We start from the raw sequence: 27,842 nt of genomic DNA on the forward strand, positions 1-27,842 counted from the left end.
CAGAGCCTCTCCAGGGAGTGCTGGGTGATGGAGGATGACTAGGTGACCAAACAAAGAGGGGTGGGAGGCTGTGTCTGAATCAATAAGCAGCTCGGGTGGGACCTGGGGGTCAGGGTGGTGGCTAAGCCATTGAAAGAGGTGCATGCTGACCTGGTGAGGGCAGCTCCTTGGAGACAGTTTCAGGCTTCCAGCAGAGAGCGAGCCTTGAGGCAACTTCCTTCCCAGAAAATCCCACCTCAGAGCTGCTGACACTTGAGGAAAAGCGAAATGTGTGCAGAGGATTGTTCCAGAACAGCTTTTCACAGCAGAGGAGGGTGGTGATCCCAGCCCTCCCCACCCCTGAGCCTAGGCAGAGAGTGAGGGAGAGAGAGTGGGGGAGAGGGGGAGAGGGAGAAAGAGAGGGGAGAGAGAGAAGGGAGAGAGGGAGAGACAGTTAGGCTGCTTGGATGCAGAGGGAAAGCAAGGCAGCTATAAGAAGGAGGCAACACTACCCTCACTGAACCGGCATGGCTGAGGTGTGCAGAAGCAGGGAGCAGAGCCAGGCCCAGCAGAGGAGCCTCGCTGCTCAGAGCTGAGGGAGTGGCGTGGGGCACCTTGGGGAGCCACACCTTCCTGGACGTGTGACTTCAAATCCTCTCTCCCCAGAGATGTGACTTGGGCTCTCTAGGCCTGTTTCTCTGTCCAATGAATGGACCACAAGGGCTTAGGCGGTGGCCCACTCTGCTGAATGCACATGCTCGAGGAACTGGGTTCAAGCCCCCAATCCGTACCTGTAGGTGGAAAGCTTCACTAGGGGTAAAGCAGAGATGTAGGTGTTTCTCTCTCTTCCTCTCTATATCCCCCTTCCCTCTCAAGTTCTCTATCTCATTCAATACATGTAATATATATATATTAACAGATCACAAAGAGGAGCTTCTTTAAACAGGAGAGATATCCACCACCACCTCAATCCCCCCCCCCAAAGGGGGAAACTCTGGTTGAGGTGAGTGGTGATGAAAAATCTCTTGAGCTCCAAGTTCAGGAGCTAGCCCAGCTGCAGAGCTCAGGGGGAGGCCCTGAGTTCAATCCCCAACACCAGGTTATACCATGGAGAGGCTCTCATCTCTCTCTTTCTCATTAGCAAATAAAAACATGTTACAAAAAAGTAGGGGAAACCTCTCAGCGATTTCACTGTGTAGAGTCTCCCTACCCTACCAGCCTCATCCCTTAGTATTTCATTTCTCTCACCAGGCAAAATTGAAATTAAATTACATTTTTCTTCTCAGGAGGGTGATAATGAAAAACAGGTAGAGAAACACTGATCTGAAGAACTTGGCAGCATGAGGTGAGCGGGGTGACATTTACCCAGCAGCATTGCTGTGAGCTTAAGGGAAGTGACAGCTGCAAAGGCCACGGAGCTCCTTCCATGGGGCCCCACTACTAGGCCAGGCGTCATGCCAACATTGGTTCTGGTTTCTCAGAAGAGCCTGGGGTCTTGAGGAGGGATGGGGCAGGTCAGAGGTCAGAGGCAAGGACACATGGCCTGGTGGTTTCACTGTACCCTGAAGCCCTCATGGGTCCTGTCAAGTCAGCTCCAGTCCAGTTACCCAGGCAGTTCCTCCCTGATCTGAGCATCAGAATGAGCTGGGCGTGGGGCCCAGGGCATGCGGGAGCAGCTGGCCAGAACTCCCATCAGGGTCTCGGCCTCATCTCAGCAGTTGACCACTCGCCCTCAGTGTCCCCCTGGAGACATCTCTGCTTGACCTGAAGTGCTGGGAGCAGCAGCATCTGCCATGAGCAACGGTCTGTGTCAGTGGCCTGGACACAGGGTGGTGGAGGGGCAGATAGATCTGTCTTTCCTGCTGGTGGCCAGAGCTCCAGTATCATCCACCCCCTACCTCTGGGCCCGAGCCAGCCTTCAGTACTGACTCCCAGGCTCTCCTGCTCTCCTCTGGCCTCTGCAACACTCTTTCAAACTGGCCGCATGCTTCCTCAGCTGGGAGTGTGTGAAGGAGTGAACCAAGGGACACTCGGAGCTCTGAGAGGCTCCAGAAAAGCCTGCCACTGGCAGAAGAATGCTGGAATGTGTCCCCTAGTTCCCCAGGGGCTTTTGAGCTTGGCTGGGTGGCGGGGCTAGGAGGGCACAGAGAGGACACTGGCCCAGAAGGGCGGGGGGGGGGGGTTGGGGAGAGAAAGCATGATAAAGTAGGGGATGGACAGATGCACGGAGAGCAACAGGGGAAGGCAGGAACTTGGTTCTTATGGCCTCAGTGGGCAAGTCACCGACTGATTCTCTCATTCATTCATTCATTCATTCATTCATTCAGGCCTTACCATGTACAAAGCACTGTGCTCTCTACAGGGGATACAGAGATGCTGGAAAGTGAAGGGGCTCACCCCCAGGACCATCTCACAGGCAGTCCTCACTCAGTGACCAGGCGCCAGCTGAGAAACGAATCTGCCCATAAATGAGGAGCCACCTGAGGAACATGCTGCTCTGAGAGCAGGTTTGCCAGCCATCCTCCAATTTTTTAAATTCTTGTTATAAAAAAAAAAATTATAAGACAGAGAAATTGAGAGGGAAAGAGGAGAGAGAGAGAGGGAGGCTGAGAATTGCAGCACCACTAGACAGCTCACAAAGCCTCGTTCCTGCAGGTAGGGAGCCAGGGCTTGAACTGGGGTCCTTGTGCATGGTAATGTATGTGCTCAACAGGGTTCCCCACCCACCGCCCAGCTCTGCATCATTTATAACACGTGAAGTGTATATTCTCCATGCCTCTGCAGCATGTACTGTATACTGTACTGTGATCAAACAGGGAACCCATTGCACTGTCAGTGCACAGAACAAAGCCGGAGAGTTGTCACACTAGTACAGGGTCCGCCGACAGCTGTGGGTGCAAGACTAGGCTTGAGCGGCGGTGGAGGACCAGATGCTTGAAGCTGAGCCAGGCGTGGAGTCTCGCTGGTCTCCACAGCACCGAGTAGAGATCTGCTCCCAGCACTGCAGTCACACTTGAGCAGGTCATGAAGCGAGAGCTATCCGTGCTGAGTTCAGGGGGTCAGCAAACCACACCTAGGGGCCCCATTTGGTCTGTGTGCCCCCTTTGCAGAAACTGGGGCAAGAGGCCATGCCCCTCACTTATGTAGTATCTGCACCAGCAGCCCAGCCTTGCAGAGGAAATGACTACTAACCGAGCCTCAAATATTTACTATCTGGTCCTGGACAGACAGTTTGCTGGTTCTGCAGTTGAGCTGTGAATAAATGCATACTTCTCAAATAGACACAGATGGAGGCTGAACCCTCCTGAAACACCCCCGGTATTCCACCTATTAAGCTGATCTGGCAGGTTGGCATGCTGGGTGAGTGACCAGGAGGCCAGGGAACAAACCAGGACACAGCGGCCATGTTGCCCTGTACTGTGTACCCCACAAAGACCAGGGTGAGGAGACGGACCAGTTCACGTCCTGCCTGCACATTCTAATCTGGGCGGAGGTGTGGTGAGCCGACCTGAGGAGTGCAGGCAGGCTTTTGAAACTTGTTTTGCCTCCTGGGTTACTGCTATGGTGACTAGGTGTCAGCACGACTACACAGCTCCCAGCAGCCATGTTTTCCTTTTAGATAGTGAAAGACAGAGAGGAAGAAAGAGGTGAAGAGAGACAGAGAGATGGTGTAGCCCAGTCCTAGCACCCGTGATGCTTTCCCTTTGCAGGCTCTCCCATCTGGTGGCCTGGGGCTTGAACCCTGGTCCTCTCGGATAGTGATGTATAGGAATTCTGGTCGTTTCTAGCCTATTTACCCATGACCTCTTGACTTTTTAAGATGAGTTGATTTTATTTTTTCACTATGCTAGCATTTCTAAAGTTGAGGTTTGGCCTATAATCGATGTGCATGTCTTACTTCTCAGTTCATATGTGCTGAGACCCACTGATGTGGTAGGCACTCAGGAGAGCTGGACACAGCATGAATGTGAACAGTGATGACATGTGCCTGCATACATGTGCGTGTGCGTGTGCGTGTATGTGTGTGTGTGGTTATTCATGGGACCTGGCAGTCACACAGGCTTGGAGCTAGCACTGCAACGAGGAAGAGCAATGACAGTATGGAGTCTGTCAGCCTAATAGCTATGAACAGCAGGTATGAAGAAAAGTCACTCAGAGCAGATGGACAGTGAGTGGAAGCTGTTTGCAGTGCGAAACACTATGGCCAGCCTGGTTTCCCCAGCAGATGACCTTTGACTAAGCCCCCCAGGGAGGTGACAGGTGAGCTCCGAGAGCCTGGAAGCAGAGGACAGAGGGAGGGACAGGTGCCAAGTCAGGTGCAGAGATGTGTGTCTTTGCATATCTGGCCCTCTCCAAGCTGTTACTCTCCTTGGGTTATAGAGTGGTGGGGTCTGCACAGCAGAAGTGTGTACACAGTGATGGTACTGGGATTTGGACGGTGAAACAATGTTAAACACACTTCATTTCAGCTCCCTCATCCAGCTCAGCTCCTCGGGAGAGGTGGACAGTTTTCCTGATTCTAAACCTGCAGGGAGCCTGCCTATGACCTAGTAAATCCACAGGTAAGATTTTCACCAAGAAGCCCTGGGAAAGGAGTCAGAAGCAAAGCTGCAGGCCCAGTGAAGGGAGCTATACTTGAAAGCCCCGCTCAATGGAAAGGAGGGTGTCTATGTCCATAAAATGCTCTCGAAGTATCTCAAACAAACGTGTCTGTCTCTACAGCATCCAGGGTTGCAGACAGAGGTGAGTACAGGAGAGGAGGATGAGGTGTGACATCCCTCCACTGGGATTCCCAGCAAGCTTACTGAGGACTAAGTCACAGGCCAGGGAAAGAGAAGGTGACAGCCTCAGGTGGCCAAGGAGTGACCCAGAAGCCCAAATGCCCATTTGCAGGTCTCTCCCTGTTTCTTCAGAGTGCCACTCAGTCACACGTTACTTTACTGACAGCTCAGTGACCCTACACTCCTCCTGAGGACAGAGGAGGGGACAGGGACTCCGTGGTGGTGGTGGTGGGTGGTCTGATGCTCATCCAGGTCCTTGGGTCTGAGTGATCCTTACTCAGGACTAGAGAGGTCAGCTATTCTAAGACCAGGGTTCAAATTCAAGTTTAAGCATCCAATCTGAGTACAAGGGTTATAATACTAGTAAGAAAGATTACTCATATTAATATTTAGCTTTGTTGTTAATCTAGTCACTTTTTGATTCCAAAAACTAGCTTGCATTCCACAGAAGGGAAAACCAAACAAAGCGTGTGTGTGTGTGTGTGTGTGTGTGTGTGTGTGTGTGTGTGACAGAGAGAGAGAGAGAGAGAGAGGGAGAGAGAGGCGGGTCCTGGGCGGTGGTGCACTGCATTAAAGGCACATGGTATGAAGTACAAGGATCTGTGAAAGGATCTTGGTTCAAGCCCCTGGCTCCCCACCTGTGTGTGTGTGTGTGTGGGGGGTCACTTCACAAGCAATGAAGCAGGTGTGCAGGTGCCTGTCTTTCTCTCGCCCTCTCTATCTCTCCCTCCCCTCTCAATTTCTCTCTGTTCTATCCAATAAAATGGTGAAAACAGCTGTGAGGAACAGTGGATTCATAGTGCAGGCACCAAGCCCCGGTGATAACCCTGGAGGCATAATAAACATTTTAAAAACAGGAGAGGGATGGGAAGACAGAATTAGGAGGAAAGGTATGGGCAGGAGAGGGGCTGGGAATGTGTGAAGGAGAGGAGGATGAAGAAGGCTCTGAGGCTCCAGTTGCACTGGGAAAGGTGCTGGCAGGAAGGGCAGAGAGTGCAGAATTAGCTCAATATAAAGCGGGGGGGGGGGGGGGGTTGGGTTGGGGCCACTCAGTGAAGGGACAAAGAGGGCTCTGTCCCACTGTCACCCTTGTTCAGGTGCCACTGCACAACATGGTAACCAGTGCTGAGAGAGAAGATGGTGTTGGGAAGATCTTGCGTTTTGCCCAGCACGTCTTCCGGAAAGACGAGCGCACTGTGTGGGTGTGCGAGAGTACGCACAAGGGTGCCGGAGTGTGCACAGCACTCCGTGGGGCCGCTTCAGCTTTCTGGGACAGAACCTCCTTCTTCCCGGCACTGAGCAGAGGCGTGCTGCTCTCCTGAGCATTTATAACTGTAGGGCCCTATAGAGCTTGGAATCTGGAGAACTTTATTTCCAGATGAAAAGAGCCACTCAGCTGAGGGACAGCCAGTCCTGCTTGCACCCCAGTTCCACATGCTGAGGCACCTCTGGGAGCAGGCAGGGTGCTGATTTCTGCCCTCCAGCCTGCTGGGTCTCAGTCACCCTGGACTGGGGCTATGGCTGGGGGTGTGTGCAGAGGGGAAACCACCTGTGCTATGCCCCCCCCCCCAACACATGGAGATGGAGCAGTGACACAGGGCTTGGCTAGCCAGTCAAGGCTGGAGTCTTGGAGGGCCAAGGGGCAGCTGGGAGCTCTTCACACTCCCTTTATCCTTAACTGTGAGTGACTGGGAGAAGGGGTAGGGAATGGGAAAGAGTGCGAGAAACTAAAAGAAAAAGGAAAAGAGAATGTGTGAATGAGTGAGTTCACAAATCCTGGGCTGAGTCTGGATTTTCGCCCTACATGCTGACTTTCCAGCCCAAAGTCCCAACAAGAGGCATTTCCTCTGCATGTGGGTGCTTCACTTTACGTGGTGGGGAGGCTTCTGGAAACTGGGATAAGGATTTCTTAAAGTCTATTGCCTGTCTTTGCAAGCTCCCTTTATGAAGCTGTCCACTGCGCTGGCCATCTAGGTTCTACCACAGGACCCACAGATGGTCGTGCACAGCCTGTGGGCTCAGTGCTGAAGGTGGGGGTGGGGGGCAGGGGTTGGAGGTGACCTGAGGCAGGACTGAGGCCAGGCTGGGGTCTGGTGAACACCCCATGCCAGGCCTGTGCACACCTGTGCAGTAGAAAGTGAGCTCTGTTTTCTCTTCCTCTACTTTCCCCCCCAGCATTATAGCTGGGGCTCTGTGCCTACACAGTTCCACCGCTCTTTTATTTTTCCAGACAGCAAGGGACAGACACAAAGCTCCCCTGTACTGTGCTCCATTATGGTGGGTGGGGGTCTTGAACTTGGGCCTTCATGCATCGTAAAGTGTGCATTCTACAGGGAGAGCCATTTCCCACACTTCTTTTCTTGACAAATAAAAACTGTCATGGAAGTTCTCGATCATGACCTCACCTCAATCTTCCAAATGTCCTGCGCCAAGCCCAAATTGGGGGAGGAGATAGAGGGGGCGAGAGAAAGACAGACACCTGCAAACCTGCTTGGGGTTGGGGACAAGGAGCTCAAACTCAGGGTCCCACAGGACCACATAGCTATACATACATCCCAAAAGATCTGTGTATAGCTATGTTCATAGGAGCACAATTTGTAATAGCCAAAGCCTGGGGGCAACCCAGGTGTCCAACAACAGGTGAGTGGCTGGGAAAGTGGTGAGACATATACAGGATGGAATTCTCCACGCAGTGAACTGTCTCCATTTCCTGCTTCCTCCCAGGAAGAGCTCAGAGGCACCCAGGAAAGACCTTCTAAGAAAGACCAGCAGAGACTCCGGGGAGCTGGAAGGACAGCGGTGAGGAGGGAAGGCAGCTATGCTCAGCACGACGCCACCACCGACCGCCAGCCACTGCGACACGGATGGGAGGACGGTGGAGACTAAGGAGCATGGGCAAAGCAAGCACACATTACCGGCTTTTCCTCTTTTTTCAACTTCCAAAAGCACTACATTTCGGGGCCCTTGTGCCCCCTTCTCCAAATCCCCCCTTGGTGACATCACACAGAACCACAGCACCACGAGAGGAATGTGGGCCCCTGCTGTTCACCACCACAGGCCTTGGCGCCTTTCTACGCCTGTTGCACTCGTGGTCTGTGTGCACTTACTATATGGTCCTTACAATCACCACCTGATCATCCCATTCTGCAGACAGGGAAACTCAATTGCACTAGGAGGGGCAGGGGCAGAAACTGAGTTCAGGCTGGCTGACTTGGAACCACCATTCAGTAGTGCTTGGCTGCTGAGCTCTGGCATTTATAGCAACTCTTGGGGACCTGGGCAGTTTCTGGGGGTCTCTGCACTCACTAAGAGTAGCTGGTGCTAAAGGGCGTGGGGGAGGCTCATCTGTAAGGTTCAGATCCTCTGGGAGAAGGCCCACTGCAGGGACAGAGCAGAGAAGCTGGGGTGAGGGCGGTGGCCATGGGTACAGTTGGCTCCTGGGGAAGTCTTGCCCTGGCTCCCAGGCACCCCGTCCCCAGCCACCCCCGTACCTGGCGGACGCTGTGCTCAGGGCTGTCTGCCAGCAAGGGAGAGGACAAGACTCTGCTGTTCCCGGCTCAGCCTGGGTCCCGCGGCCTGGCAGCCCCACAGAGGCCTGTCTGTGCATGCAGACACCAGGGTTCTGCTCCAGGTGGGGAGACAGCACCCACTGTGAAGCCTGGTCCTGCTGGCAAGGCTCCCTCACACACTGGACCCCACAGACAAAGCCCCTCTGCACCGGCCTTAGAGGCAGTATTCCCTGTAGCTGCAGGGATGTAAAGGCAGCTTGTGTGCACAGACCTGGCTCAGACCACTCTGGCGGCCTGCTCTGTACGCCCAACCCGGGGGGTGTGGGGGCTCCAGTCCTTCTCGCCCTGCTGTTTACTTACAGAGCTGCCGGTGTCACTGGCAATGAAAGTGCCCTTTCTTTCTGGGGAGAGAAGGTCCATTTAGAGAAAGTAAGACAGCTCTCCTGGGAGGGCACCTGCACACAACCTGGGCTTGAGACTGGCCTCACAGCACTGGGAGGAGCTCCAGGGCTGTGGTGTCTCCCTCCCCTGTCTGTCTCTCCCTGTCTGAAAAAAGCGGATGTGAAGGATGTGAAGTAGAGAAGCCTCAGCAACAAGGGAAACAAGAGCTCGAATGATAGCAGGAAAACTGAAAAATGGGGTCCACCAAAAAGTGTTCAAAACCACTGTTCACTGCAGATGCTGCAGCACTGCCAATGCTGGTCAGGCAGGGAAAAAGCCCCAGTGACAAGGGACACAGATGAGAGGGACAGAGCAGATGAGATCCTGTAAGTGTGAGGCCCCGCTCAGCCACACAGGAAGACAGAATCCTGCTGCCTGTGACAGCACAGGCAACCCAGAGGACACTGTGCACGCACGTCTCCCATCCCTCTTGTGGGACGTGGAGAAGACAGACATACAGAGAGCAAGGAAGGAAGGGGTGGGTGGGGCTCATCTGCAGTAATGTGCACCTGAAACCTGGTGGGTTGCAACATGACCCTATCCTGACCTTGCCAGCAGAGGACCTCAAGTGTCCCTGAGCTTCACCTCCCCAGAGCCCTGCCCAAAGAGAGGAAGATAGAAACAGGCTGGGGATATACATCAACCTGCCAATACCCTTGTCCAGCAGAGAAGGAATTACAGAAGCCTCAACTCCCCCCTTCTGCACCCGAAAAAGAATTTTGGTCCATACTCCCAAAGAGGGTTAAAGAATAAGAGAGAGATCAAGAATAAGGGAGTTTCCAATGGAGGGGAGGAGACAAAACTCTGGTGGTGGGAACTGTGTGGCATTGTACCCCCGTTATCTTACAGTCTTGTTAATCCTCAATAAATCACTAATTTAAAAAATAATAGGAGGGCTAGAGCGATGGCTCGCTGCATGGGGCACATGTCTGGGCATAGGCACAGCTCTGGTCTGAGCCCTGACACCACATAGGAGGTACTGTTTTAACAGAGGAAGCTCCAGAGTTGCTGTGTTTCTCTTCCTCCATTCTCTCTCTGTTTGAATGAAAAAACAGCCCTGAGCAATGAGACCATGTTCCACTAAAATAATGATAACAATCACAATCCAGTATGGCAGTGGGGGTGGCTTTACCTAGATGTGGGGCCACCATTGTCACAGGCAGATCAAGCATCACAGGTCTGGCCCTGAGCCTTGGTTTCCTGGTTTCCCCGCCGTGAGTCAGGCTATGGCCCACCAGCACTGGTGGCCTGCAGAACCCTGCTAGGTGGGGGCTGATGATGCTCTCAGAGTCAGTCCTGTTGGGGGTGGGGGCTTAGGCAGGGCGTGTCCACCCCACCTGCAGCAGAGCCCAATCCTCTGGGAGTCCGTAGCTTGAACTTGATGTTGAGTTACTAGGTTTGTAGTAAAGGCGTTTATTTATATATTTATTTCTAAGAAAGTTCAAGGGAACCAGGTCGTGACTTTGGCATTTGCACTACCAGGGATCACACTTAGGACCTCACACTTGGAAGTCCTGTGCTCCGCCCACTATGCCACCTCCCGGGGATGGGGTGACTCACCCAGAAGCATCTGGGGACCACTCTGAAATGCCCAGATCTGGGGATTTTGGAGGCAGCTCAGAAGCAACAGGACCAGATGGGCAAGGTGGCTCACGGGATAGCCTGCAGCTTTGCCCTGTGTGCGACCCAACTGCCAGCCAGGTTGGAGGAAAAATTAGTGCCATATTTTCTCTGTCTCTCTCTGCCCCACTGTATCTAAAAACATCAGCCTAAAGCAGTGAAGCTTCAGAGATGAAGCTTGCCTGTAGAACCATTAATCCCCCCAATAAAGAAAAAAGAAAGAGACTGCTTCCCAGAGCACACAGTACACCGTACCCCCCACCCCACCCCCTCCATTTCCCCTCCAGGAACCACACAGAGACATCTACACTGACACTGGGGGGCCTGGGGCGCCTCCTCACCTGAGAGCAGCAGCATGGGACACAACTCACAGGCTCCACCCTCCCAGTTCTGAAAATCAAGGCGGCAACCAAAGGCACAGAAGCTGGAACACCACAACTTGGACAGCAACTCGTGGCCACCACAGGGAAGGAGCAGAAACTGCAAAGCAAAGCTCAGGAATGACTCCTGCTGACACTGACGAGGTGCCCAGCTTCCTGGCGGCAGGAGCAAAGGGGGGTGCTGTGCATTGGAGTCTTGCGTGGGCTAAAGAAGGGGAATCACTCTGAGACATGTATTGTAGGCTAAGCAGTGCAGGATCAGGACTGGCCCTTAGGCTTATGCTCCTGGGGCCCTGAGGAGCCTCACCTGACCCCAGGCTTGTGATAACAGTTCCACCAGCCAGCTGGGGCAGGAAAGGGGGATAGATGGAGAGAGGCAGGCTGTGCCAGGCTGACAGTGGCATGGGCCCTTCCAATAAAGCCCAGCCAGCCACTTCTACCAGCTGTGGACTGGTCCAGCCCTGCACACCACAGAACCCAAACTATGCCTCTTCCCACCTTCCCCTTCCTGCAGCCGCCATGGTCTCCACCTATTTCTTGTCCTCTGCCAGCTCTTGGTCACTCTGGGCCTTTGCACACCTCCCCTAGAGCTCTATGCTAGTAGCACTTCCCTCAATTCTAGAACCATCTGCTTCTTTCCCAGCATCTGGTTCCAGTCGTCCTGGTTGAAGCCAGGATGTAGGTACTGGCTGGCTGGTTTGGGCCCATCTCTCCACCAGGATGTGAATTTCCCTAATGACAAAGAAGCATTGTGTGTGTGTGTGTGTGTGTGTTTGTGTGTGTTTCATATTGAGAGAGAGAGAGAGATTCCCGCAGCATTATGACCAAAGATCTGGCTGCAACAGGTGTTTCTAAATTCTGAGGAGGAAGGAAACCTATGGGGTGATAGAGATACTCCTGATGTAGGGCATGGCAGCACAGAGAGGCCAGGCCCCAGCCAGTGACCCCCCCCCCCCAGCTCTGACCCAAGGTCACGGTCCACTGCCCCAGACTCAAACAAGATGTCACTGGATTAAATCAAGATTTCCGTGCTAGAGGCCAGTGGCAACACACCTGATGGAGCACACATGCTGATAAGCGCAAGGGCCCAGGTTAAAACCCCCAGTCCCCATGTGCAAGGGGAAAGCTTTGAAAGTGGTGGGACAGTGCTACAGCTGTCCTCCCTTCTCTCTGTCTCACTAGCTCTCTCTCTGTCTCTCGCCCTCTATCAAAGAAAAAAAAAAGAATGAAAAGAAAATAAAGTATCTACTGGGTTGTTGGAAAAGTCATGATGCATGTTTGCATAGAAAAACACACCATGACTTTTCTGACAGCCCAATATACAGCTGCCAGGGACAGAGAAGTCTTGCAGGCATTGAGCTGCAGATACCTCTGCTGGAAAATAAAAAAGACCTTTGTGCCTTGACATGGGGTCAACAAGGTGACTGGGCTCTAGAAATCCCCACAAGATGACAGAGAAGGGCAGAGTAGGGGCAGAGTCCACTGGGCTAGCTGGTCTCCCTGCAGCTGTGCTCCCCACTCCCTGAAGACCCTCCTTCCTGAGCTCACCACAGCCTCAGTCCCTGCGGAAAGTAAAAGCTCTTGACCCAGTCTTCAGATCTCGGGTGAGAAGAGATGTAACATGTCCCCTGGGCCCTGGGGGATGAGAGGTACTGGTAGTGGGTGTTTCATGAATAAAGACAGCACCTACAATGGGGAACAAGAGGACTGCTACCTCCCTGTTAACTGCCTGGTGATTCCTGGTGAGTCAGGATTATCCCCCGTCCACGTATCAGAAAGCCGGGGCTGCAAGGTTGGCAACCGGCCATGTTCCAAGCATGCTGTGAACACCCTACAGGAATGAGTGCATGGTGACAGCGATGTTGTGAACCAGGTAATGGCCCCTGCTACCATCAGCATCACCTCTGCACTGAGGCAGGAGGTTGAGAATCACTGGAAATTTTTCAAGTGGCTGAGAAATAACAGATGTGGGGGTTGAACCCAGGGAGTCTGCATCCAGGACCTGGCCCATCCCATGATACTCTACTACCTCTGAGAGTGGGGAGGGGGAAGGCTCCCACTCCTCCTTCCTGCCTCAGGCCCTTTGCACATGCTGGGGGCTCCTCCCCCTATCTCTGGCCTCCGGTTCAGCTAATCTGTTCCCACCTATCAGACCTCAGCTCACGCTTTCACTTCTCCAAGGTCCCCTCTCTGGCCCCAGAGAAGATGAGTCACTATGTTTAAGGCCCTCCTAGCTGCCTGTCACAGCCTCTAGCAGTCTGCAATGGCTCTGTCACCCTCATGCCCTTTTCTCCAATGCAGACTGTGCAGACAAGGGGCTGCATCTTCCTGAAGGCGCTGTCACTCAGCAAGCCTGGCTCAGTGCCCGGATGGAAACACACACTCAGGAAAAGCTGTGGTTGAATGCATGAAACAAAGGCAGCTGGTGGAGATCCGGTCCATTCCCCACCCCCAGAGAGGGACAAGCTCTGTCCCCGCCTCTGTGACAGGCCCGGCTCCAGAGCCCAGGGCTGGGGACCCCAACCCCGCTCCCTGGTGCCCTCTCTTTGGAGTGGACATGGGTCTTTACTGTGTGCCCATCGAGGGCAGTTGAGTCCTAATTGATTTTCTGTGATACCCTTCTCTTCAGGAGGGAGCGAGGCTGTCCCTCTGTTTATGGGGGCAGCATGCGGAGGACAGGCCTTTTCTTACTGCTGTATTTAATGCTGTTGCTAATCACGGAGATTAGACTCAAACAATTACAACAGCTAATTAAAGAACAATGCGGTTTTTGGCATCTTCGCACAGACGGCACCACTGGGAATTCCTAACTCGGGCAAAGCAGGGATAATTAAAACCCCAGCTCGCCTCTCCCCACTCCAGCAGCTGGATCACGCTGATTAAACTGCAAATAAAACACATGAAACCGACGCTTTGTAGTCTATCCAATTTCACTTAAAAGGGCCTTTAACTGATTCATAAGCAGAGAAGCCGTAAACAGCGAATTACTTAACTAGAGCCTTGGGGTTTCGTCATCACCCTTTGCCGGACAGGCGCACGAGGCGCATGGACGGGCACCATGTGCAGCCGCTGTCCCTGCTGGAAAAAGCAGGCACTGTACCACACATGTCCCCCCAAGTCACCCTGGTCCCCAGAGTCAGTCTTTGGCTGTGAGTCCAGGGGGGAGGCAGAGACGCAGCTGAAGCTTGACTGACACTCTGCAAAGGCAAGAAGCAGGTTTCACTTCAGAGCCAAGTGAAATCATTCACCAGCGTCTTCTATATGGGGGAGGGCTCCCCAGCCATCCTTGGGGGTGGGGAGGTGGGTGACAGACAGACAGATGGACAGAGCCACTTGCAGACCTGGGTCCAGTCAGTGTGGAATCACTTTCCAGTATCCTCTCAATAGCAAGGTTCCGGGGTCAGCTAGGTCCCTCCTTCAGTGGAGATGGAGAAATAAGAGGAGTCTGTGAGAAATGAGGGAGAAGAAGAGGAAAAGGGAGAAGAAAGAGAGATGAGCTCACCTCATCTCTGAGGGGGCAGCAAAAGGGGGCCAAAAAAAAAAAATCCTGCAGGAAAGCAGACACAGGGGTTTTGAAGGCCAGCTCTGTGAGGGGCTGAAAGGGCCCCCCAGTCTCTGTGCTGCAACCCACGTGCTGGGTGGCCCCAAAGGGACTGGGCTTGCACAATGCCATCTGTTTAATTGGGGGGGGGGGTGACAGATTGAACTCAGTTGCAGCACTTAGTGTGCTAAGGTCTCTACAACAAAAACTCCTCCAACCCTCTCTAACTCCTGTGTTACAAAGGCGAGAAGCTGAGGTCCCTGGAGGTGAGGGGGGGTTGTCTGGGGACCTTCGACCCTCCCTGACTGCCTACCATCTTCCTGCGCTGCCCTGCCCTGCAGAGGAGGAGGGTGTGATCTGAGTTACCAATAAGCCCAGCGTGGGACACACAGTCCAGCAAAACACCCTTCATGCAAAAGATAGCATGGCAGTCTAGCTTTTTAATTTTATTTTATAAGAGAAGAAAAACTATGTGATCTGAAATGAAACCAGAGTATTTTTATTTTAATCTGTAAAAAGACTGATAGAGGGGAAGGGAGAGGTAGAAAAAGAGAGGGGGGAGAGACAGACAGAGAGAGAGAGAGAGAGAGAGAGAGAGACTTGCAGCACTGCTTCACCACTTGCGAAGCTTCCTCCTTGGAGGTGGACTTGAACCCAGGTCTCTGAGCATGATAAGATGTGTGCTCAACCAGGTATGCCACCACCGGGCCCCAGGTCTGGTGTTCTGGGGCAATGGGCTCTTATCTGACTTCACTAGGACACTGCTTCTCAATCCAGCTGTGGATTTACAAACTGACAGTTATATACACTAACATAAAACAAAACAACACACAAAAAGAACTATCAGAAGAACAAAACACCCTGCCATGCTTGGGGGTGATACCGGGGAACTCTGGATGCTTCCACAGGAGTGCCGTCTGTTTGTGGACTTGTCTGCACAGAGGGCGACCCAGCATGTGGCAGGCACTGAGGCAGGGACCACACTCCAAGTGGCTCCTTTCTGAGCAAAACCCCCTGCTTCCACCCCACAGTCATTGGGAAGGCACTTAGTCAGATTTAATATTTGACTTAATGTTCACCACATGTTTATCTGGTAACAAAAGATAAATAAATAGAAAGATAGGCTTTCAACTGCACATAAATGTTAGTGAGATGAATGCATCCAAGATCGTATTTCAGGGTGATGATTTTATGTCTTTCTTTTCTCCTGCTTTCTAGAAGCATTTTAATACAACTCTACTTTCAATACAAGAACATTTCAAAGTGGTTTCTACACGACCACCCCATTGAATCAAAAGAATTGAAGTAGATCAACAAGCAAAACAAACAAACAAACAAAATGACTAGATACTGAGAGCTTTCTGGTCACCAGAGAGGGAAGCAGGTGGGGAGAATGAGCCACAGGGGTGGATGGAGAAATGGTGGATGGACACTAGACTTATTTTTGGTCAATAATGGTTTTGTCTTTGAGACTCCTAACTCTCCAGAGTGCCTCACATAAATCTGAGTGCCAAACTTGTGTGGAACAGTGCTCACTTAGCATCTGCTGAAGGCCAATTTCACACCAGGCATTTATTGAGTGGAAGTCAGACTTTGGGTGGTCATGACATTGACTCATAAACCTGAGCACTGGAAACTTACATTACCCCTTACTATTGACTTAAAAAAAAAAGTTCTGTGGCGCACCTGGTTGAGTGCACACTACTTCACAGTGTGCTATGACCAGGGTTCAAGCACGCAGGTGCCACCTGCAGGAGGAAGCTTCACGGGTGGTCAAGCAGCACTGCAGGTGTTTCTCATTCACTCTCTCCCTCCCTACCCTCAATTTCTCTCTGTATCGACCCAAAATAAGTTTAACAAAAATTAAAAAAAAAATGTTCCATCTACACAGGCAAAGCAATCATATGCCTTATCATAACATGTCTTTCAGTTACTTTCATATAAGTGTTTACCTTCACTGATGCAGAAGGTATTTTAGTTATTATAAAATGTAGTAGTGATGGGAGTCGGGCAGTAGCGCAGCAGGTTAAAGGCACATGGCACAAAGCGCAAGGACCGGCATAAGGATCCCGGTTCAAGCCCCCGGCTTCCCACCTGCAGGGGAATCACTTCACAGGCGGTGAAGTAGGTGTGCAGGCGTCTGTCTTTCTCTCTCCCTCTCTGTCTTCTCCTCTCTCCATTACTCTCTGTCCTATCTAACAATGACAACATCAATAACAACTACTACAACAACTGCAACAACAATAAAAAACCAAGGGCAACAAAAGGGAAAATAAATTTAAAAAATTTTTTAAATGTAGTAGTGATTGCCTGTCATATGACTCAGTAAAAATTGCATAACTACAGGAAGTCACATGCTGGACTTTTATCCAGTCCATACACTGACTCTGGAAAAGGAATGTTCTATGATTTAAGGAGATGCTTTTGCAATTTGGTTGAATAACATCAAACGGCAAGGATTCAAGTCTTTTTGACCTATGAAACAACAATTTCATATTTCTGAACCTAATACAGTGTTAAATGGAACATAAAAGGTACAAATGAATGGACTGTGGAATCAAATATGTAAAACATGCATATTATCAGAGAAGTCTGGGAAAATATACAGAAAAGTCAATGTGTGACGTTTATTTCTTTTTTCCTTCTTCTCTTCTTCTGGGCCACTTTCCAAATTGCCAGCCATCAGAATATATTACCTCTGCTAGCAAAGAAAAAAAAGGCTGCCACTCAAACTTTTTTTTTTTCTTCAGGAAAACTGTTAGCCTTTTCTGGAGTTTCATCCTAAATTTTAGACTGTTAATGATAATCCCATTATAGCAAATGGCCACTTTCAAATATTACGATCAGAACTGGTACCTCCCACCCACCCCCACCCCCGTGTGTGTGTGTGTGTGTGTGTGTGTGTGTGTGTGTGTGTGTGTGTGTGTGTGTACATGTACTGGGGGAAGGGAGATAAATGGAAAATTTAAATTGACATGTAGCAGCTGCTTAGCGTATTAAGTTTCCTTATCCTCCCTCGCAGCACCTGGCAGGTGGCAGTGTCTCTGTCAGGAGTGAGGCTGTGACCAAGAAGGAGGGCAGATCCTCTGTCCTTCCCTGTCTGCCACCCTCCATCATCTTTGTCCTTGAGCCTGTCACTTCCATTTCTTAATATCATTATCCTCACCTTTATTTTATGTGTTTAGAGGATCACTGCTGGGACTTCCCTGCTCTAGGATAACTCATTTAGATGGGAGGGGGGATTATAGCTTCCCTCAGGGCATTGGGGGGGTCAGGCTCAAACCTGGTTTACATACATAGCAAAGCAGGCACCCTCCCATGCGAGCTCTCTTGCTGGTCCTCCATACCCTCATCTTTGAGATGAAGCATTTTTGAAAGACTGAACTTCTAGCTCCTTCCAACTTTAGCTGCATCATGGCCTAAACCAAGAAACTATACTGCAGAACGCAGTGCCAAATGCAAACGCGCAGCCTCTTATTCAACCCTTCCCAACAGATTCAAGACAGAGACAACAAAGCATTCAGCTAAGTGTGGGGCCCCGGTGAGCATAGAGCTCTGCATGACCACAGTGGCACACACCCCAGAAGCTGGCTCTGCCAAAGCAAGGAGTTCAAAAGAGCTTGACAGACCAGGCGTGCGGATTTAAAGAGGAATCACCCACAAGGTGGAGGAAACACCTGTCAGCAATAGGCCCACATGAGGGCCAGGTGATAAAAAAAATGAATTATAATTGCTTTTTCATACTTGACTACAATAATTTTCTCTCTTTTTAAATATTTTACTTATTTATTTGGATATATAGAGAGAGAAACTGAGAAGGGGAGGGAGAGAGAGAGAGAGAGGGAGAGAGACCTGCAGCACAGCTTCACCACTTGTGAAGCTTCTTCCCTACAGGTGGAGACCAGGGGTTTGAGCCTGGGTCCTTGTACATGGTAACATGTGCACTCAACTGGGTGCACCACCACCCAACCCCTATTTCCTCTTTTTAAAGAACGTCTTTAAATGTGAAACTGTGCTTGGACATTCCCAGGCCAGTCTCCATGCCCAAAGTCCTAAATGCTACTGCAGGAGCCCGACCCAGTGAGCCTTTCTCTGTGAACATCTGTGATCAAGACTAAAGCACCTCACAGTCAGCTCTGGTTATTGAAGTCAGGTCTGGAAGAAGACCTGGTATTTACAAGGTGCAGGAGCCAGCCACTCTCCTCATCAGCTGCCAGCACTTCTGGTCTTTGTGAACCCAGCACCACAGAACCGTCCTGGGGAGCCTGACTCTGGCCACCTTCCTTTGGCCTGACTGTGGGAGGGACCCAACACAGAGAGTGTGACTGAGTCGCTGAGCAGCCAAGGACAGGAGCGACACAGAAGGTCTCTGCCTCCTAGTGCTTACATGAATGACTGTTTCAACTTCATGATGCATTGAAAGTGATGCACAGTGGAGCCTGTGCCCAGCTTATGCACAGGGCATGCTGCTCCTCCTTCATTCTTCGAGCCTTGTACACTTCATGACTTAGTCAATGCTGATGACAAAGCAGGCTCCATGTGAGATGGTTACCTCTGACTCTGGGCGGACACGAATGTCCTGAGTGCACTGGAGGTGGGTATCATGAGCTATGGTGTTCTCCCTGCTAGGGTTCATCAGTGACTCAGCATAGTTTTTAAAATGATCAGGCTGAGAAGCCAGGGCGCTAGCACAGCAGCTAAGGCACATTCAAGCCCCCATGCTACATGGGAGATGCCACAGAGGTGGGCCGGCCCTGGTGCTCTGGTGTCTCTCCCTCTCCAGATCCATGTGTGGTGCCAAAGGTTCCCCATCTCAGTCTCGAGCTCTGATGAGCTCAACGATTCTCCAGCAGAGGAGTGGAGACAGCTCATGGCTTTAATCAGATGCCTTCAAATGAAAGTGGTCAAGCATGCTGGAGCAGGAAAAGTGACAGAAAGGCACCCCAAGCACTGGTGCTTTCTGGGAGACTGAGCAGGGTGGCAGCATTCTCAATCCTGTGAGGGTCAGTGTTCTTCGATGGAATCCAGGGCCAAGTGCTTAAAGTGGTGGGGAGCTTTCCTTAGGGGAAGCTGAACACATGTCTGGCACATTCTGCCACAGATGGGAGGGCCAGGTGCCCTCAGCTCTCTATAAGGCTGGGTGAGTCTCTCCCTCCCACCCCAAGACTACTAGCAAGACTACTACTACTACTGGCTGCATGTGTGCATGTTCCTGGAGGCTCCACTGCAACTTCATTTTCCACTTGTTTGTAAAATGTACTCTTTCATTCACTCGCTCACTCATTCATTTATATCATCAAGGTTATTGCTGGGGCTCAGTGTTGGCACTACAAATCCACTGCTCCCTACGGTCCCTTTCCTCCCTCCCCCACTTTCTATTTTTTTATTTGATAGGACAGAGAAAAATTGAGAGAAGAGGAGGAGATAGAGAGTGAGAGACCTGCTTCACCAAGCATGTGGAGAGCAGGGGCTCAAACCCAGGTCCCTGTGCATGTTAACATGTGCCCTTAACGGAGTGCACCACTGCCCAGCCATAGTAAGATGTATTTATTGAGAAGAGAAAGAACCAGAGCATCGCTCTGGTACATGCACCCCCAGGGACTGAACTCAGGGCTGCCATGCATGCCAGCTCTGTGCTCTACCCACTGTGTCATCTCCCTGGCTGCTTCACGTCCTTTGAAAAGCCATTCTCATCATAAGCCTAATAGTCAAGAACAGAGGCTTGCAAATCTTTTGGGGAAAGGGCCAGATAAGAAAGACTTTTAATTCTGGGTGCTACGGTCTGAGTCCCCACAGCTCATCTTGTCCCTGTAGCTCACAGGAGTCACACAAAGAGTGAGTAGTGGTCATTGGGGTCTCCCTACTTGGGGAAGTCTGGTCCAGGAGCCACAGATTACCTGGGCTAGAGCGAAGAACATGGGGTCTGGATCCAAGCCACAACTCCACCACTGCACTCCTCAGAGACTCTGTTTCCCTCTTTTATATATATGGGGGATTAAAGTGCTTGGCTGGACTGTTCAACTGTGAGATAGGAGACACAGCAGAGAAATGAGAAAAGCTAACTTTCCTACTCCACGAGCTGTTCTGTGCTCTTCTGTTCATCTACATGGGTCTTTTCGCTCAGTGAAGCTACTCTGGAACATTACCTCATTGTCCCAAAGCCCTCCATCTGCTCAGATTCCAGACATTCACAGCTTTGCTGATAAATAAGGAAACAAAGGCTCAAGGAAGAAACTTTTGCAGCCAGAGGGTCCAGCAGACACTCCAGCCTTTGAGTCTGCTCCTTGTATACACAAGCCCGTGGAGAGATCTCTCTGTGGGCAGAGAAGCGGCAGGTGGTCTCCAGGGGCCCAGGAACACCAGGTATGAGCTCCAGCTTGAGACTCACCAGATGTGTAATTCCCAGAGAGACACTTCCCCACTCAGCCAGGGATGTCTCATCTGTACAACAGCACAGGCTCTAGAAGGTTCCACATCGAGACCGTAAACAGTTAGTAAGCCATCTCACACATAGTAGGTGTTCCATCAATGTCCGAGCCAGTGTGGCTATGAGGAGTAAGTGTCTGACAGGCAGAGACACTTAGTCAGTGGTCACTGGATCTGTTAGAGATCGGCGCACGCACACACACACCCTCTTGTGTGTACACACAAGCATGCGTGTGAGCTCCATGCAAGTAGAAGCCGCATCTGACACACCGCACATGCTCCTAGAGGAGCAGGGCATTCACTCAGGATGATACTAAGCAACAGCACATGTAAACAGGCAAACAGCCGATTCAGGGCTGGGTGGCCCATGGTCCTTGCAGTTCCCCACCTGCCTCCTTCTGTTCCTTCCAGAGGAGCGGAGGGGCGGGCTGGGCCTGGCCCCACGTTAACCTGCTGCCTCTCACGGGGCTCCAGACCGCCACCACCCACAACGCTCAGCTCAGCTGCAAAAGACGCCATGAAGTGAGCCAGCCTGGGGTTTGTATCCCCCTCCTGGAGAATGTCCCCATCAGGATGAAGAGTGGCTGCAGAGGAGGCGCTCAGGGGAGTGTACAGGGCTTGCAAATATGGGGTCCTGAGCACCACCTATGCTGGGAGCATTCTTGGGGTTGAGCAGACTGGCAAGTGGGTGGACAGCAAGGTGGGTAGGTGGCTAGACCTGCTTTTTAACGATGGGGTGAACAAGGAGCACTGCGCTGCCCAGCACCCACCCACACAGAAGGTGTGGCGCTCACAGGAGACAGTGGTGCTGCTAGGGGGCAGAAGCTCCATTTCGAAACAGAGACACATCTGGGAGGCATCCTACTATCCATGGCAAAGAAGGCCGTGAGCTGCATGCTGGGCACACTTCCCAACACACCTGGAGGTCCTGGCAGCCCGTGGCTACATACACAGGAGGCTGCCTCTCAGTGCACCCCTGGAGGGAACAACAAAGGTGGCAGCACCCAGGGACCTCTCAGCACCGTCATGTCCCAAGAGGTGAGGCTGGGGCCCAGGCAACCCCCTTCACCATGCCCCCAAAACAAAGTTCTAGGAACCTACACACGGACCAGCCCAGAGCGGGGGGGGGGGGGGGGGGGCACATTCTCTCTGTGCCACGTAAAACAGTGCCCTGGCTCCAGGCCCCTGAGCTGAACAGCTGATGTCTACCACTGGCTACGTACTGCAGAATCCTCAGTGACTGACTCAGTGGGCAGAGCACAGGCCATGCCAGATGTGGGCTTTGGCTTCACGACACAGCTCTGCTTAGCAGACACTGTCTGGTTTGCATTAAAGGCCGGGCTCGGTTTGCTTGTGTTACTGTTGCTCAGAGGAGGAAGAGAGAGTTAGTCAAGCCTTCTGGAAAGGGGACGTGTATGTGAATGTGTTTATGCGGAGGGGTGTGGAGACAGACAAGGACACAGCAACCTGCAAACAGCAGCGCCCCCATTTACTCACATGTGGGGCCATGAAGTGAATTGGAGCACACATGGCCAAGATTCCAACCCCAATGAGGACTCTACCCACCACTGGCTCTTCCCAGCTCCCGGCAGAGTAAGGACGGAGACCTCAGGGTGTGCTGTCCTGAGAGCTGGACCCCAAACAGGCCAACAGGTGAGCGAGCCCCCTGCTGGCAGACCACTCGGTCCCTTGATTAAGCCCTAGGGCCGGGACTCTCAGCAAGTGCTCACTACCTCCTCGCTGCTGCTGCCACCTGACTGGCAGGCAGACCCTGGGCACCCATCAGTCTTAGGATGAGAGACGGTCAAGGCCAAAGCCAGGGTCTCCCCATGGGCAGGTGGCTGTATGGCGGGGAGTCCATAGCCTACACCCCATTACCTACCTCTCTCTCAGACCGGTCATGTCCTTATCTTCCCCTTAAATAAACTCAGGCTTTAGAGCAAAACTGAATGGATGAAGGGAGGAGGGAGGAAGGAGGAGAGATGAGGGATGATGGCCCCTTCTCTGAAAAAAAATTTTTTCCTCCTCCACCCCTAGCCCGAGGAATATACTGAGTGTGATGGTGTCCGGTGACCTCTATGAAAGGAGTTGGCAGTCTGGGGGAGGAGGGCCAGCAAACCCCATGAGAAGAGAAGTCTATGAACTACGGAGCTGATAGAAAACAGGTGCCTGGCACTTGAAGCAGATCCCAGGGTGGGAAGTGGAGACCAGAGCGTGATGAGGCCCCCTGACGTGGTGAGGACCCCCAAAGAACAGGACCCAGAGGGTGGAGGAAGTCTGCCCAGGTGGTGAGCGCCTGCACGGTCGCCCCATCCACAGGATGGCCACGGTCTGCTTTACCCACCACTGCTCTGCAGATCAGCTCATCTGTTCTGTTCTTCAGCGAGCTCACTTAGAAAGGAAACATTTTGCCCATAAATTGAGGGGAAAACTAATATAATTTGCCATAGATCAGATGTAACGAGTAGTAGTATAAACAGAAAGCAATTCATTCCCCTGCAGCCTGCTTGTGCATGGCTCGGAGTAGCCTTGTGTACCATCCGTTCACACTGAACCTCCTGGAACACTGTCTGGAGGCGGGACTGTCTGGGACTGTGTCTATGCTGGCTGGGGAGACTGCATGCAGGAGAAGGCAGCCCAAGAGGGGTGGCTGAGCACAGTCTGTGGCCCACAATGGCACTAACACACTGGGAGTCTCTAAAGATCCAGTACTGAGAGGCTTGTATTCTTCTCACTCCCCACAAGGAGGAAATAACCCAGTCCTCACAATGTTGCCCAGAACTGCCATCTGATCACATTTCTTCAGTGGGGAGAAGATCTTGGATGAGGGCAGACTGCACCTCTCTCTCTCTCTCTCTCTCTCTCTCTCTCAGATATGGCTGAGGGAAAGAAACTACCAAAGCTTCCTTCAGTGTGATGGAGGTGGAGTTCAAACCGGGTCGCTCACATGGAAAAGCAGTGCACTACCCCAGTGAGCTATTTTGTAGGCCCAACGACAGCAAATTCTAAATGCTAATGTCCAAGGTGAGCGACAGGGTGGGAAGTGTGGGGTGCAAAGGGCAACCATCTCCTGCTAGGCGTGTGTGTAGGTAAATTCTCCAAGACTATCCAAGCCACCACAGAGAATTTAGTTCACATAAGTGAACTTCTGAATTGGTCAGGGCTTTTGTGTGATTGAATCCAGGGGAAGAGCCGGCCTGGCTTTTTTTTTTTTAATCTTTATTTATTGGATAGAAACAGCCAGAAATCAAGAGGAAAGGGGAAGAGAGAGAGGGAGAGAGATATAGAGACACGTGCAGCCCTGATTCCCCATTGTGAAGCTTTCCCCCTACAGGTCCTTATGCACCCAGGTCCTTATGCACTGTAACATGTGTGTTCAACCAAGGGCACCTCCACTCGGCTCCCCGGCCTGACTTTTGACCCAGTTGAGCTGACACTCTCCAAACACAGGGCTTTGGCACATGTGCCAAGTCAACTTCCTCCTGGCCTCTGGCCAAGTCCTCAAGACCCTGAAAGCTTAGAGTGATGCTGTCCAGGGAAGACACCTGCCTGCCCTCCTGTATGGAGCTCGGGGCGGCTCTCCCAGCGTGTGCACCAGAGAGGAGGCCTTGGAAAAGGAAAGCTGCGTGCTGCTCACACTGTATTCCTCCCACGCTGTTGTGGCATTTTGCAAGACCATAGATAACGCAACTCTCACTGTAAAAAAATATTACTCAGTTCAGAAAGGCATGTAAATTTTACAAAGTGCAGGTTTTTTTGTTTGTTTGTCTTGTTTTTTGAAGAAGGAAGTTTAATTCTATTCTTTGCTTGGGCTCATCCCTGGGCACTGAGCTAGCAGCAGGAACCCCAGGGGTCAGGTACAAGAGTCCAGACCTTGTCCTTCCCCCAAGGCTTGGTCTTCTAGAAAAACTGTGTGTGTGAGGGGGTGGGCGCTAAGGTCTCTTCTTCCCCACTTGCTCCCTGACAACCTCATCAGCCGACCGTGAGCTTACACAAGCCCTCGTATCCAGTGAGGACTCATGTCCTGTGTATTAAAGGCCCTCAGCTCTGGCCCCTCTACTGTCCACATCAGCACTTCATTGTGGCCTGTATGGATCCAGTGGCCCACACCCTTGATCTTCATAATTCATTTCAACAACTCAACTGGACATTGCAGCCCATCCTGTGTTATGAACACAGGACAGACCCCAAGAGCTGCTGGCAAGACCAGGGACTCTGTCCCCGCTGGAGATTACAGACATTTCCATGTCATGCTGTCTCACAACATTATTTACACCTGTCACCACTGTAAGATGATGGTGGTTATTAGGCCTGCCACTAAGCCCAGTCACTTAATGTGTGAATAAAGATACAAACGCCTCACTGCTCCGCGCACGTGTCGGCTTTATGGAAGGCTGTGACTCCAATACAACTGCTTTTCCTGTATTTGCATTTTTTTTAATTTAAAATTATAGATCAGAAAAGGGACCATGGGCTTCACTGGATATCAGAGAGACCAATGACACAGAACAGAATGTTCCCTGCTCCACATGGGAGACCCCTGGGCCCACCCATTCCACCTGCCTAAGGAGCGACAGGGTGGAGCAGGAATTGTTAAATATGGTTGTGGTCTCTATCTGTCCATTAACTCTTCCACCTTCTTTCCTTTCTCCTGCCTTGCACCCTCCCTGCCTTCCTTCCATTCCTCCTTCCCCCCGGTGATGCATCATTCCATCTGTCCATCTGCCCCCTTCCATCATCTCTCCAGCCCAAGCTACAGCCCTAACTCTAGGTTCCCTAAACCCCCCACCCGAGTCAGTTCTGCAGTGCAGATGAAGACTAGCACAGGAGGCGGAAGCACAACTCACTATGAAAAGAGGTGGCACTGTGCTCTTGTGTGGCTGACCTTATGCCATGGGGCTGACCTACCTCGCAGGAGACTGGCACAGGCTCTGTCTTGGCTCTTACATGAAGTCTGCTCTGCCTTTCTGTTTTCAGAGTCTCAGTGGCTGAGCTTTAAGGGAGAGTCACGCTCTTACCAAACTCCTTGACTGCCAGGCTCAGGGGCTAAAAGCCTCATCACTGACAGAGGGTTTGTGGGCAGGTAACACAGGTAAACACCGAGTGCAGGGGCTGGCACTCAGCAAACCCTCAGCACATCTCTGTCACCCAAGACACCTCTAGAGAGGCAGAGGGCACTCCAGCTGGCACCCAAGAGAATGAGCGACAGGCTTAATCAGCAGATACCACTTTTAAAAAAATGCTCCAACCCACCCATACCGGAAATGCTAGTCAAAGCACCAAGAAGCTTTGTAATGACTGATAATCACCCGTACTTCTGAGAGGGGAGACAGGAAACACACTGACAGGTGACTCGAAGAAACCTCTCTATAGGACAGTTCCGCTACACCTGAAGGAATCTGAAACACACACAGCCTTTGAGTCAACAGTTGCAGGTCTAGTCATTCACCCTACAGATGCACACACTCAGTGGTGAAAGGACATGAGTCTGAACTGCTTTCTGTGCTCCCAGGCCACAGGAAGTCCACAGAATACCATTCAAGAATGGACACCCTGGTCTAAACCATCTCTGCAATCTCCTGCCTGGGTCCTGAACCTCCTTCTCCCCCATCTCCCTGTTCCTGCCCTTGGCTAATGACACAGTCGGCTTTCAGCAGTACATATCACTGTGACCCAAGTCCTTGGAAGGTTTCCCAGCAGGCAGCAAAAGCAACGTCCTTTTTGGGTTTGCCTCCACCTCTCTCCCCCTACTCATTCTTGCTTTGGACACATCGGCTCTGTGATACAACGTGCATGCCCAGAACTTTCAACAACAGGACCTTTGCACAGGCTGCCCTGGATTCTTCCAGCTACCTGCAGGGTACATGCTCTTCAGATTTTTGCTCTGACTCTACCTCACAGCCACACCTTACCCCAGCAAAGCCAAAGGTCATTCCCTCCTATACTGGCCACCCCTCCAGAGCCTTACTTTTCTCCCTAGCACTTGTCACCAGGTGACAAGACCTATGGACTCACATCTGTTGCTCACAGCCTAGAACCTGAGTTCATGAGAGCAGAGAGACAGTCTTGCTCACTGCTGCCCGGCGGAGGCAAGACAAGTTTGCTAATGACAAATAGGTTAGTGCAATCCACTGTTGAAGACAGCAGCTATTGGGAAACGGGTCTACAAAAAGACCCAGTGTCCCCAAAGGATGATTTAAAAATAAAATGCACACAAGTCTGAAAAAGAAAACAAACATGTCCTGCCAGAGTGGCCCTCACAAGACAGGGCAGAGCATGGCCTGGCCACAAGTGTGCAGGCTGAGAGCCCAGAGGCACAGCAGGCCCTTGTTCCCATCCTGTGCGCCACACTCAGCTCCTTCAGGGAGACCAGCCTCAAGCCAGCCCGCCACTGGGCCTGGACACATGTCAGCATCAGCCCAAAGCCACAGGCTGCTTCTGGTTGTCAGGCTGCCCACGCCCTCTGGAGACGCGCCTGCAAGAAAGACACAGCAGGGAGTGCCCACCCAGAGAAGAGACTGCTGGGCACATTAGCAAGAGGATCTGGGGGTCATTCTCCTACTGCCAGGTGCCCTGCACTGCACCTAAAAGCCACACAGCTGTGCCTCATGCGACAGGGCTGGGGCTCTGTTCACCAGGAATATACCAGGGTCTCTCACCTTTCTGCCTCAGGATTTGTGGGGCTCCGGCACCTTCCCTGCACACTCCCTCCTCTGAAAGGCTGTGCTGACCTGTCCATGTCAGTGCATCACTGGTCACCTGAGAGTTTCATGGGAAGGGGGCCAAGAAGAGGCCTTACTGGTACCTGTCAATGTGTCATCTTGACTCCACAGGAGCCTTGTTGGCCATACTTGTTTAGGTGGTCCTCAGTACCCAGGGGGTGCTAGGCCAGTCTGGAGGTGTTTGGGAAGGTCATAGCTGGGGGAGGGATGCTCCTTGCCTCTAGGGTAAGAGGGGGAATGCTGCTCCACATCCTACAGTGTTCAGGGCTGGGCTGAGCAGCTCAGCATAGGGTGGACCTAAGGCAGGGGCCTCAGTGGTCTGTGGGCTGAGGGAGGGAAGTTGGTGGGAAGGGGCTCTGGGCTGGGTCTCGGCAGTCTGTCCCTTCAGGAGGCGGAACAGCACCTCTGAGATGTGGAAGGTCTCCGGTGAATGGGTGGGGAGC

General features: G+C 51.9%; 1 protein-coding gene and 1 long non-coding RNA gene across 2 annotated transcripts in view; one reads left to right on the forward strand and one right to left on the reverse strand.

Moving 5' to 3' along the window:
- The window catches only part of XYLT1 (xylosyltransferase 1), a 240,059-nt gene that overhangs the window by 100,485 nt on the left and 111,732 nt on the right, over positions 1-27,842 (reverse strand). The window lies entirely within an intron of this gene.
- LOC132533092 (uncharacterized) lies at positions 22,016-25,724 on the forward strand. The gene is made up of 3 exons (XR_009544978.1): positions 22,016-22,330; positions 23,551-23,701; positions 24,654-25,724. It is a non-coding gene; the product is annotated as an uncharacterized LOC132533092 (long non-coding RNA).

This window comes from Erinaceus europaeus, chromosome 15, assembly GCF_950295315.1.
Source record: "Erinaceus europaeus chromosome 15, mEriEur2.1, whole genome shotgun sequence".
Lineage (NCBI taxonomy): Eukaryota > Metazoa > Chordata > Mammalia > Eulipotyphla > Erinaceidae > Erinaceus > Erinaceus europaeus.